General features: G+C 38.9%; 1 protein-coding gene across 2 annotated transcripts in view; it reads right to left on the bottom strand.

Annotated features, from left to right (window-relative positions):
• Positions 1 to 14,295, bottom strand: part of rst (irregular chiasm C-roughest) — a 103,503-nt gene that overhangs the window by 75,499 nt on the left and 13,709 nt on the right. The window contains exon 2 of one of the 2 annotated variants that reach the window (XM_089738247.1): positions 2,026 to 2,118. The exons of the other annotated variant lie outside the window; for it this stretch is intronic. The gene's annotated coding sequence lies outside the window, so the exon portion shown is untranslated. The remainder of the gene's footprint in view (positions 1 to 2,025; positions 2,119 to 14,295) is intronic. 2 annotated transcript variants of the gene reach the window in all.

The following is a 14,295-nucleotide window of genomic DNA, read 5'->3' as shown; positions in this document are numbered from 1 at the left end:
GTATTTTAATTTAAACTTTGCACCTAATTCGTATGTAAGGGAGCTCACAGTATTCAAATACAAAAGAACACTGCCCGCGTTGGCTGTGAAGTTCGAATTTAAATTCCGAAACGACTTAACTTGTTTAATATTGTTAAGCAATGTTTTACGTTCTGCGAATGAAAATACGAACGGTTTTCGGTTGAAGTAAATTAATTATACGCCACATTGTAGTACACATGCTAGTCGAGAAACGTTAATTTAGGTAACTGCACTTTTCAAACATGGTCGGAAAATATTCACGACTAATTTGAGACGGATTGTGAATGTTAGAAATGTTTGAGGCCAGTCTGACGGTGAGTCCGGCTTTAGAATGAACTCCCCTCCACGGTGTTTCCCGAGCGCTATGAAATGTCCTTCTTCGAACGAGGCTTGCGGAGAGTACTTAACGGAAGGCAGTGGCTTGGCTCTGCCCCTGGCATTGCTGAAGTCCATGGGCGACGGTAACCACTCACCATCAGGTGGGCCGAATGCTCGTCTGCCTACAAGGGCAATAAAAAAAAAAAAGAGTAGTCCATAAGAAGCAGTGTTAGGTATAAGACATAGGGCGTTACCTAGTATCTTAAAGGATAAAATACTCGTGTCGAGTAATACAACTGTTCCGTTAACGTTGTCGATAGCGTAAAAGTTAACTCAAATTTGTATGGATTAGGAACGTTTGCCTACATTTGCCGCTAGGGGTGCTGTCCCAATCATCCTGCTTCTTTCTGCCGCGAAACAGTAATACGTAAAAATATAATGAATAATTATAAGGGAATCTTCCTACATAATATTATTCTTAAATGAAACATTTTCGGTAGGAGATTTGGGAACAACAAAAAAATAATTTTTTCTTAACAAATAAATATCTAAAATGTGTACAAAAGCGTATTTGAATAATGCGCAAATATAATAGTGGCATGCAGATTATCGGATCTAACACATCTTATACCTTTAAACGAGCAATTCTTGTATATTAATATATATATAATCTGAATCTCGGAAACGGCTCCAACGATTTTCATAAAATTAAGTATACAGGGGACTTCGGGGGCGATAAATCGATCTAGCTACGATTTATTTTCAGAAAATGTTTTATTCGTGTTTTCAATAATCAACTCTTCCCGACATCTATTGGCGAATAATAATACTATTTTTCTTAATTGAGAGCAACTAACCGCTTTAAAGACACAACAAGATGGCATTATCAAAAAAAAAACCTAGTAGTATTCATCATCTAGTATTAATAGTATGTAAGGTGTTAGGATTCAATTCACCATTAAATTCACCATGGCTACTAACAACCACGGACCGTGAATAGTTCCGCAGAATCGAACGATTCAAAAATAGCACATAAATCAAACGAGAAATCATAAATTCTGTCTCGCAACAAAAAAAAAAAAAACTTTCATCACCAACCCAGTTCCGTAACAAATCAATGCGTTTTAATCACAACGACACAAAGGAATCCCAACAAAAAGCCACGAGACCGCTGATAAACTGAATCAATAAAACATCGTACAGGTTTGCCAATACCGAAAAAAAAAAAAAACATTCACTCTTTTTCGGGGTCCCAGTATAGAAATGAATATTTATCAAATCCTCCGATGGAACTATTTGGGAGCTTACCTCGATTCCGAGAGCTTTCTGAGCTTTGTGATTTATTTATTAGCCTCTGAAAGTTTGACGGCCGATACGTCACATGAGTGATATTTGATGATACAAGGAAAAAACTACACACGACGTGCCTTTATTGTATATTTTAAACTTTATTATTATTGTCTTGAGTATTTTAAATTATGTTGACTTAATAATTCTTTCAAAGGACCCTTTATTCTTTTAAAGATACGTAACTTGTTGCGGAATTCGAGACATAGCATAGCAGCATCGCTTGATACTAATTATTACATTAATACATTAAGGGTCTTATAGTTCAAACCACAATCCTTCTAAACAAAATCCTGTCACCTTTGAAGAATATGCATGAAATTTTGGCTTGAGTCATACCTTAAGCGTTGCAAAACCGGTTGTCGAGTGTGGATAATTAAAGCCGTAAGTGCTTTGTCATACACAAGCGGCCCGCTCCGGCTCCGCTCGGGTCTTTAACAAAAATTTCAACGATATTTGATGTTATTTTATTTTTTAAATAAAAGAACACTTATTGCGGCCTAACTATAATAGTTAGACATATGCTGTCGCGACACCTTTTGTAAATAATAATGTGTTCTACAAAGTCGTAGTACATTATTTTATTCTATCATCAATAGTTTTCGCAGGGCACGCGATGTAAATAATATTTTAGGTAATTTTTTTACACATTGGGTTACATTATTGGAGTTTTAGTAAGGACCCTTGATTTTTTTTCAAAAAAGATTATAGCCTATGTTACTCGGGAATAGTGTAGCTTCCAAACAGTGAAAGAATTTTTCAAATCGGCTCAGTAGCGTCGGAGCCAATTCAATATCAACAAACAAACAAACAAATCTTTCCTCTTTATAATATTAATATAGATATGCGAAAACTCCCGTTAGGTCTCTGAGTTCGCTTTAATTATTTTTGATTTCACGATCCATCTTACTGGTGGTAGGACCTCTTGTGAGTCCGCAAGGGCAAGTTTTTTTTTTTTTTTTTCCTACGTATGCTGATAGGCTTGAGTGGCTATTTCAGCTTCACCCTAACGTTTGTAGGTGAGCTCGCGGGGCTCAACCGGAGAGTTGCTAACACTGACCCTAGCAAGAGCAGTGCTTCGCAGAATCTACCACCGGATCGGAAACGCGACCCACTGAGAAGATCCGGCGAGAAACTCAGTGGGCTGTGTCTATGGGTAAACGGGCACGTACCACCAGCCTGCCTATTTCAGCCGTGAAGCAGTAATGCGTTTCGGTTGAAGGGTGGGGCAGGGTGGGGTGGGGCATTTCTTAATAACCAGAAAATCGGTCACAGATCTTTCTTGACACTCGATCGAAAGCTAGAAAATAGCGCATCAGAACGCAAACACAATTTAGTCGTATCCACGCCGTGTTATGTGATAAAAATCAATTTTAATTTTCTTGCATGCACGCGATGAATTTCTAAATAAAGAAACAAATCAAAACGATTTATCGGATCGAATCTGGTATGCATGCGCGAGTGTGAAAAATCGTATGTAGTTTTACACAAAGGCCGATTATTTTAACACTAGTTGAATTATGTGGAAATTTTTGATAAAAAAAAGGATTATAGGTTACATTTTACTTGTGTTGTTAACAAATAGGCAAATTTATTACTGGTGGTAAGATCTTTTGTGTGTCCGCACGGGTAGGTACTACCGCCCTGCCTATTTCTGTCGTGAAGCACTAATGCGTTTCGGCTTGAAGGGCGGGGCAGCCGTTGTAACTATACTGAGACCTTAGAACTTATATCTCAAGGTGGGTAGCGCATTTACGTTGTAGATGTCTATGGGCTCCAGTAACCACTTCACACCAGGTGGGCTGTGAGCACGTCCACCCATCTAGGCAATAACAAAAAAGAAAGAAAAGAACATTGAAATTTTTGACCATAAAAAAGAACTATAGACTACATTTTACTTGTCTTCTTAATAAACAGGCAAATTAACTAATAGCCCACATGCTGTTTAGTGGTATCGATCCATCGCCCACCTTGGGCCTATTTTGACAATTGGAGGCGTTCGCCTCCGTTCCAATTTTCCAGTTCACGATATTTCAACTTATAAGAAAGATATAAGAAAGATAAGATATAAGAAAGATAAGTGTTTATGTCTAGTTAAACAAATTTTCTTTTGACTACCTGTTTCGCCAACAATAACGCTTGATATATCCTATATATGATCAGTGAATGTGATGAACATTGGTCAATCAATTGATGTCGGTATTTAAAAGAATATTAAGGGCCATGAAGAACGGACTTTTTGGCGGGAACGCGAGGAGTGAAGTTGTGTGATTTGTTTTATATTGTCTATTTAGTGGTTCTTCAGTTTTTAAATATGTAATAACAGTGGTTTATTAGCTGTTAAATATCTGTGAAAGTACACAAATGTGGGAAAATGAAACAAAGCCGTTGGACGTAGTTTCTCGGGATCCTCCAAAAAGCCCACTGAAAAAGTCTCAGTAAACTACCAATATTTGATCGAGATTATATATTTCATCCCATAATAATATCATCTCATCTCATTCAATTTAATTTCATTTCAGTTGATTAATGTTTCAAATTAATCATCTTCATTTCATTTCACTTCATATTAACATTTTTCATAAAAATAAGAATATAAATTAAAATAAGACTTGACCTAAAGGTCTCAGTTACCAGGTCATAAAATCCCTTTAAAAAAAATGGCGACGGACGGAATGCAATTCGGTGCCGCCTATTCATTGGGTTCTTTGATCTTTCATTCTCGATCATCATTTTCATGATTTTTACCAAATACTCTATCTAATCTGATTCACATATGCATGTAAAGATCTATTTATTTAGATTAAATGAGGCTGTCTGTGGCCAGCTCTAGTTTATGTGTATTATCTATGGCCAGCCCTGTTTACAATCATTTCAAAAACCACAAAACTAAAACAATCATGTCGGTCGTTTATAATATTAGTGTCAAAAAATTTATGGATCGCCATATTTGTATGGGGACCATAAAAATATGATTTTTATTGTGAAAAACATAAAATAACATGCATATTTTGCTCTTAATGCACAGTCACGTGGGTTTTTGCTGATTTACTGTTTTGTATGTGTTCTGAGTCAGTAATTTATGTCGTTTTCTTCAACATTACTATAAATTTTCATTGTGTAGGTAGGACTTTGAATAGAACATGATATTTTAATGAATATCTTGACCATTTTGCCATTATGGCACTGTGTTTTCAGAGTAACCTACCTTTAGACATGAGACCGAAATCCCAAATACCTGACTATATAATATAGTACCTGAAAGTGGATTCATTTCAATATTTTCATTGACGTGAAAACTGGTGGTAGGACCTCTTGTCAGTCCGCACGGGTAGGTACCACCATCCTGCCTATTTCTGCCGTGAAGCAGTAATGCGTTTTGAAGGGTGGGGCAGCCGTCGTAACTATACTGAGACCTTAGAGCTCATATCTCAAGGTGGGTGGCGCATTTACGTTGTAGATATCTGTGGGCTCTAGTAACCACTTAACACCACGCTTTCATACGATATTAGACTTTTAGTTTTTACTCTTGGGTTACGTTCAGATATGGTTCAGGTATAACAGGTATAGCTTTATGTTATAATTAGTAAAAAATGTGTCAATTCTCTCGGAGCTAAACGTCAAGACCCGTCTATCTACGATCTGTATGCAGCGTCTCCTCAAGTACTTCGGACACGTGGTCCGACAAAATCCTGAGAACTTGGAAAAATTAATAGTTGTAGGTCACGTGGAAGGAAAGATAAGTCGAGGAAGATTGCCAACCAGGTGGACGGACATTGTTAAGGAGGCCACAAACACCAGCGTCCCGCCATTCCGACAGGAGCCCTCTTCTTCGATATAGCGAAGGCGTTCGACAAAGTCTGGCACAACGGTTTGATATACAAACTGTATAACATGGGAGTGCCAGACAGACTCGTGCTCATCATACGAGACTACTTGTCGAACCGTTCGTTCCGATATCGAGTCGAGGCAACGCGTTCCCGGCCCCGTCACGTCACAGCCGGAGTCCCGCAAGGCTCCGCCCTCTCCCCGTTACTATTTAGTTTGTATATCAATGATATACCCCGGTCTCCGGAGACCCATCTGGCGCTCTTCGCCGATGACACCGCCATCTACTACTCGTGTAGGAAGAAGGCGTTGCTTCATCGACGACTTCAGACCGCAGCTACCACCATGGGACAGTGGTTCCGGAAGTGGCGCATCGACATCAACCCCACGAAAAGCACAGCGGTGCTCTTCAAAAGGGGTCGCCCTCCGAACACCACGCTGAGCATCCCCCTCCCGACTAGGCGCGTCAATACCCCCGCCCCCGCCGTTCGCCCGATCACGATGTTCTACCAGCCCATACCGTGGGCACCGAAGGTCAAATACTTAGGCGTCACCCTCGACAGTAGGATGACATTCCGCCCCCACATTAAGACGGTACGCGACCGTGCCGCCTTCATTCTAGGACGTCTTTACCCGATGATATGTAGGCGAAGTAAAATGTCCCTTAGAAATAAGGTGACACTCTACAAAACTTGCATACGCCCCGTCATGACCTATGCAAGTGTAGTGTTCGCTCACGCGGCCCGCATACACTTAAAATCATTTCAAATCATTCAATCCCGTTTTTGCAGGATAGCCGTCGGAGCCCCGTGGTTCGTCAGGAACGTCGACCTCCATGACGACCTGGACTTAGAGTCCATCAGTAAGTATCTGCAGTCGGCGTCCATGCGCCACTTCGATAAAGCGGCACGACACGAGAACCCTCTCATCGTGGCCGCCGGTAACTACATTCCCGATCCTGCGGACAGAATGGAAAGCAGTCGACGTCGCCCAAAACACGTCATCTCGGATCCTCCCGATCCACTAACGGGGCTTTTAGGTACCTCAAGCACCGGTCATCGTTCTCGTCGAACCCGTCGCTTGCGACGAAGGGCTCGACGAGTAAATTAACTCTCAGACACAGCCCACTGAGTTTCTCGCCGGATCTTCTCAGTGGGTCGCGTTTCCGATCCGGTGGTAGATTCTGCGAAGCACGGCTCTTGCTAGGGTTCGTGTTAGCATCGTCAGGTTGAGCCCCGTGAGCTCACCTACTAAAGTTAGGGTTACGCTGACATAGCCTCTCAAGGCTATCAGCTTAGGTAGGAAAAAAAAAAAAAAAAAACAGCGTCCCGGGCGCCATTAAGCAGGCCGAATGCAGGCAACATTTAAGGAAGCTAGTGCAAAAACTGGACCAAGGTGGTCACGACCCTCAGTAACGAGGAAGAGGAAGCGACAAAGAAGAAGAAGAAGTAAAAAATATATTGTGAATTACCAAAAAAAGTACCTCAAACTGTTTAATATTTATGAATACAGGACATATTCACATCACGGGCTTCACACTGATTACACCACAAACGCTTCGTGATCTTTAACGTCGAAACTTCTAATCTATGATTGGAAGAAGCGTTCGGTACCAATAAGTCACTGTAGCGAAATGAATCAAAGAAATAACTTGAAGCAAATTGTTGTCTTCGCACAAAAAGGAATACAAAAGACAGTTTCACGGTTCATTTTACGGGCGATTTAACTTGTTCACCGATGACCTGTGAATTATTATCCGGGTATAGATAGCTCACGAATTTTTCCGGATAACCGGATTACAATGCCCGTAAATCAGCGTCCACGAATGTTTATGATTGGTGTTATTTTTCATACTTTCAGTATCGAAGAGAAAGAGAAGTTTCGTCTTTTAAATAATGCGGAAAACATATTTAATTTCGCATTACAAAAGAGAGGGTGACTTACTTTTTTTTCCCTACCTATGCTGATAGCCTTGAGAGGCTATTTCAGCTTCACCCTAACGTGTGTAGGTGAGCTCACGGGACTCAAACCGGAGTATTGCTAGCACTGATCTTAGGAAGAGCAGTGCTTCGCACAATCTACCACCAGATCGGAATCGCGACCCACTGAGAAGATCCGGCGAGAAACTCAGTCGGCGGTGTCTATGGGTTAATTCGCTCGTCGAGCCCTTCGTCGCAAGCGACGGGTTCGACGAGGACGGTGACCGGTGCTTGTGGTGCCTAAAAGCACCGTTAATGGATCGGGAGGATCCGTGATGACGTGCTTTGGACGACGTCGACGGTTTACCATTCGGTCTCCAGGATCGGGTATGTAGTTTGATTTTACTTTAGGACCACCCTTGGGACTGGTGGTGGGGCGTCTTGTGAGCCTGCACGGATACCAGATCCTGCCTATTTCTGCCGTAAAGCAGTAAAGCGTTTCGATTTGAAGGGTGGGGCAGCCGTTGTACTGTAAAACCGGAGCCCAAGAACTCATGTCTCGAGGTGAGTGGCAGCATTTACGTTATAGTTGTATATGGGCTCCGGTTACCATTTAACACCAAGTGGGCATTGAGTTCGTCCACGTAACTAAACAAAAAAAAATCTAAGTATTTTTTTTTATTGCTTTAAATGAGAAAACTCAATGAGCAATCATATAAAAATGACAAATTCCAAATTCAAATGTAATATTTTATTTATTTTTAATTGTAACAGTATTTATGGCCAGACTAAGTATACTAGCTAGCCTGGTAAAAGTTATTTTGCCATATAAATTATTTAAAGGAAAGATAAATAGCCTAGACACTGACTGCAGCGCATCCAGGGTGCCACCCAAGCGTATACAAAAAAAAATCATTCAAATCGGTCCAGCCGCTTAGGAGGAGTTCGGTGACAAACACACGCACAGAAGAAATATATATGTAAATTGTAAAGATATATATTGCTTGTTAAGATCTAGTACACGAATGTTATGGTTAGTGTAATGAGTTTCAGAAGTAAATTCTTAATATTTTATTATACACGTCTCACTAAAGATCTTTTCAAGTACAGCCAAGCGGATGGATGTCTATCGCGAAGCACTTATGAAACTTTTATGAAAATATTCAATTCGAAGTACCCATTAATAATTCTGAATGGTGGCCTCTCGTCAAACATATAATAAACTATTAAAAAATGAAGCACGATATATTATTGTGCTATAAAAAAAATATATTACGCACGAATATATGTAACGTAATATAGAATTCATATGGAAAGTAGAAAAAGCTAAAAGCAATTCCTGTAATATGTCTACGTACGTTTTTTTATCCCGTGGGCTATATTCGGCTTTATAGCAGTAAATAAAGGTACATTTTACGATGAAATTCGTATGACACCAATAAAATATCGTAAGTGTATTCTTTTTTTTTTTTGTTTACCTTTGACATGTTTTGAACTGTACATCATTTTTGTGGCACAAAGTTTGAAGTGACTTTTATGGGTGAAGGAACTAAAAGCTCACCTGTTGTTATGTGGTTACTGGAGCCATTAAGCATTCATATAATTTTTATTTTTTTATTGCTTAGATAGGTGGACAGTGGATGAGCTCACAACCCACCTGGTATTAAGTGGTTAGTAGAGACCATAGACATCTACGACGTAAATGCGCCACCCACCTTGAGATATAAGTTCTAAGGTCTCAGTATAATTACAACGGCTGCCCCACCCTTCAAACCGAAACGCATTACTGCTTCACCGCAGAAATAGGCAAGGTGGTGGTACCTACCCGCGCGGACTCCCAAGAGGTCCTACCACCAGTAATCCTACCACTATATAATCTGGTTTGGAAAACAGAATTTGGTGCGCATCGTAATTGAGGCCGTCATCACAAAAGTGACCTAAGCATATCATAGTTGTATGGAGATAATGAAGTTTGAATTTACTTTTACACTACTTCGTAAGCAGTAATACTTGTAAAAATAATGTTTACAATCTGTTGTCTATAGATAAAACTGGGGATAGGCCGGTTTTCCATAAAAAAATATTGTTTTAAATAAACTAGAGGTCCCGCAGTAGTCGAAATTCGACTATAATTAATTGGAATTGTAGTTGTACACTATTAGGATTGTATTTTATACTTCTATAATCACAAATTTCGCCAAGATTACACTATAAAAAATATTAACAAAGACAAACCATATTCTATTCTCAATTTGACAACAGACGTCAAGAACAAAAGTTTGACAATAAATAGTATGCATGCGTGTGTGCGTCAAATACATGGTATGTAGTGTGTCTAATGTTTTCTTTATTGATTTAATGTATCTTTTATGCATTATATTAAAAAAATATTAGCATTGTGCACTTTTTCTTTATATTCTCTACAAGTGTGGAAAATTTCATCCTCCTCCGTCGGCGCAATTTTCTTAAAAAGGGATACAAAGTTTTTGCTTCACGTATTAATATATAGATTGCAATATAAAAGCGCGAATATGAAAAATTGTGGCCCAGGCCAGTTTTGCGCTGACGGCCTCAATTCTAGTACTCATTTCTTGGGCGAGCTCACAACGCGACCAACGATAATTTTCACTTCAATTTCATTAATCAAATTTGAAAGCACATCACAGACCGCAAAGTGGGTAGATAAGGTTATCGCGATACGCGGCTTGAATCTTCACGTCTGCGAGAAGAAGTGGGCGGGAGCAAGATTAGAAAAGATCACCGCAAATTATTATTATATTTTCGTATACAAGATAAGTGGGTTTTTATTGTTCTTTATTTTTGGTGCCTCCGGGCTGTTCTATTTTTATTTTATTAGCGAGAGCTTACAGAGTAATTTTTCGTATTGTCACTTATCTACCAATGACGCCTCAGTCAAATTAGGAAAGAAAAATAATAATTGGTTGTCTATAAAGACGGTTTACGGACGACAGATTTACGTGATAGCGTCAGTAACAGAACTATTTGATTTGACAGCTCTGACATATTTTTTTTTTATTCCTACCTATGCTGATAGCCTTGAGAGGCTACATCAGCGTTGACCTAGCTTGTAGGTAAGCTCACGGGGCTCAAACCGGAAGTGTTGCTAACACTGGCCCTAGCAAGAGCAGTGCTTCGCAGAATCTGCCACCGGATCGGAAACGCGACCCACTGCTATGCGAGTTGTGTATTAGAATCAAATCCGAATTATTAATTAACCACGATGCTTTAAGCACTGATATTTAGCAGTATCACCCTACTACCATTTTGTAAATTAGCACGGGTAGACAGAACTACGTTTTTGTTTTTCCTACCTAAGCTGATAGCCTTGAGAGGCTATTTCAGCGTAACCTTAACTAGTAGGTGAGCTCACGGGGCTCAAACCTGACGACGTTGCTAACACGAACCCTAGCAAGAGCCGTGCTTCGTTGAATCTACCACCGGATGGGAAACGCGACCTGCTGAGAAGATCCGGCGAGAAACTCAGTGGGCTGTGTCTGTGGATTAGCCTTTCGTCGCAGGCGACGGTTTCGACGAGAACGATGACCGGTGCTTGAGGTATCTAAAAGCACTGATAGGGAGGATCCGAAATGACGCGTTTTGGGCGACGTCGACTGCTTTCCATTCTGTGTTTTTCTACCACTACTCAACCATATGTTCTGGTATAAATGGACACACAATTGGTAATTTACATTTAGAATTCGACCTCAAGTTAAGAAGGGGAGTAGCATTTACGTTGTGATGTCTGTAGGTTCAGTGCGCTTAGTGCGAGTTTTTTAACTTTCTCGATCGCGTAAAAGTCAACTCAATTTGTATGGAACTGCAACATTTACCTACGTTTGCCGCTAGGGGCTGTTCCAACTGCATACAAATTCGAGTTAACTTTAACGTTATCGAGAACGTTAAAAAACTCGCACTAAGTACACAGGTAGGCATTTAATACCAAGTCGACGAATTGAACATTTAGAGCAATAAGAAAAGGGACAGACAGCATTTTTTTAGTAACGATTTTCTCTAAATTAAACTAATATTCGCTCATTGAAATTCGATAACTGCTACCTTAAGATTTGGAGTCGTTTTATCTATTACAATTATCTCTTTTGTTTCATTATTAAAGTTTCGAGGAATGAAATTGTTTCCAGAATTTTCTAATATCAGAGCTCTTTAATAGCTACTAAAATAAAAAGAAATCAGCTAACAGACAGAGTAGTAAAATATAATATACTAGTGACCCGCCCTCGCTTCGCTTCGGAAACATTAAAACACACATGAAACAAAAAAAAAAGAATAAAAAAAAAAAAAGTAGCCTATGTTCATCAGGGACAATGTCGGCTTCTAATGGAAAAAATTTTTTTCAAATCGGTCCAGTAGTTTCGGAGCCTATTCGAAACAAACAAACAAACAAACAAATCTTTCCTCTTTATAATATTATATTATTATAATATAAAATAAATTTTATAAATATTATTAAGTTGTAAAATTATATCTATACTAATATTATCTATACTAATACTATAAAGAGGAAAGATTTGTTTGTTTGTTTGTATTGAATAGGCTCCGAAACTACTGAACCGATTTGAAAATTTCTTTCACTGTTTGGAAACTACACTATTCCCGAGTGACATAGGTTATAATCTTTTTTGAAAAAAAATTAGGGATCCTTACTAGAACTCCAATAATGTAACCCAAGGTGTAAAAAAATTACCTAAAATATTGTTTACAGCGCGTGCCCTGCGAAAACTATTGATGATAGAATAAAATAATGTACTACGACTTTGTAGAACACATTATTATTTGCGAAAAGTGTCGCGACAGCATATGTCTGTCTATTATAGTTATGCCACAAGAAGTGTTTTTCTATTTAAGAAAATAAAACAACGTCAAATATCGTTGAAATTTTTATTAAAGGCCCGAGCGGAGCCAGAGCGGACCGCTAGTTAGAAATAAAATTGCAACCGGAAAAAGAAATATTGTAATGTGACCTCATCATCTGCCATATTAACAAAAAATCACAGAAATCACAGAAAAAGGCTAACCACTTTAATCATTCATCTTTCATCTCTCTCACTCTTTCACTCTTTTCCGAGTTTCTAATAACGTTTTTTACGTAACTTCTGTAAAAACTTATTTTCGCAACGAACAATCAATGTTTTCGATCGAAACCAAATGAACTATCACAGAAACTGAATTTGGAGTATGCAAGAAAAAAATATTAACGGGATAAGATTGCCAACTGACTCAGAGATAGGCTGATGCAACTGCTTGCTAAACTTTAGTTACGAGAATAGCTACAGAAATTGTAGCGTTGATATCGGGTTCGATAATTCACGGTGAAAGCATTACTAGTTTCTTGTTCTTACACTGGAGTAGTATAACTTAATGTTGATATTTTTTGTGACTAACACTTAAAGTTATGACCCAAAGGAGTTGCGACCTTTGGCTTGTACACGAAAGAATCGGATTCAATACGCAAAGTGAGCCCTATTTATATTTCATTTTCCATCCACACAGCCGATGCTTACCGAGAAATCAGCCGAGATCAACAGACTGGGTGGATAGTGCCGAATTAAGCTATGATCGATAAAACTTATTTACTGGTGGTAGGACCTCTTGTGAGTCCACACGGGTAGGTACCGCCGCCATGCCTATTTCAGCCGTGAAGCAGTAATGCGTTTCGGTTTGAAGGGCGGGGCAGCCGTTGTAACTATACTGAGATCTTAGAACTTATATCTCAAGGTAGATGGCGGTATTTACGTTGTAGATGTCTATGGGCTCCGGTAACCGTAAATTCGTTCCCTATATAAAAATTTGGCTAAGCCGTGTCCAAAAACACGATTTATTTCGATTGTTTTCTAGATCGTCAAGGCGAAGTATCTTTTCACGGTATAATTTTTTTTATGAAATATTAAGATCCAAGAAAAGAGCAAACTTGCAGTTTTATTTGTGTTTGCGAAAACCGCAGATGTCAAGGTTACTTACCCGCTATGAACCATGAAGTGTTCAGGACGTGCTTAAGAGTTTTAAAGTCGCCTAATTTCGAATTCAACCTTGAATATTACAAGTTTTCTCATTTTTGTTAACCAATAGTTGAAAATACAAAAAAAAAGTACTGTTGCGCCGGTAAAAGTAACGCTATCTATCACCGAATAGTCTACAATCGCTACCTTCATAAATTCCATATACGAACGAACAATTAAAATTTATATATCAATTTATATTTTGCAGTAATTTAAATTGGGTTTATTTTTATTGCAAGCCGCATAAACCTGTCCGTTGAATTTTTTTTTTATTAGTGCCAATTTCCTTGGCGTGGTCATGCGATTATGGTTGAATATTGTGTGGCAATAACCTGTCGGTACCTTAGTACCGTGAGCGGCTTTATAGACATCTACGACGTGAATGCGCCACCCACCTTGAGATATAAGTTCTAAGGTCTCAGTATAGTTACAACGGCTGCCCCACCCTTCAAACCGAAACGAGTTACTGCTTTACGGAAGAAACAGGCAGGGTGGTGATGCCTACCCGTGCGGACATACAAGACGCCCTACCACCAGTGAGCTTTATCGTCTTCCAAAAAACATTCGTTGCTAGATATTCGGTCAGATTACTCCTTTGATAAAATTTTATTATGCTATGTCATAAAAAATACACTGTACCGCCAAGTTGATTAGTATTACATTAATTAATTTAATTTGAAAATTGAATCGATATATCCAATTTGTTCTTAGATATAATACCTTGTTCTTAGATATTATTATAAAATCTACTTATATATTGATAAACAGGTCCAACTTAGATCGATTAGCTATACTGCATTTTAAAATTACCTGCTCACTATTTTATA

Source organism: Bombyx mandarina, chromosome 24 (genome assembly GCF_030267445.1).
Source record: "Bombyx mandarina strain Sakado chromosome 24, ASM3026744v2".
Lineage (NCBI taxonomy): Eukaryota > Metazoa > Arthropoda > Insecta > Lepidoptera > Bombycidae > Bombyx > Bombyx mandarina.
Note: the sequence above shows the minus strand (reverse complement) of the source record. Positions and strands in the feature narration are given on the sequence as shown.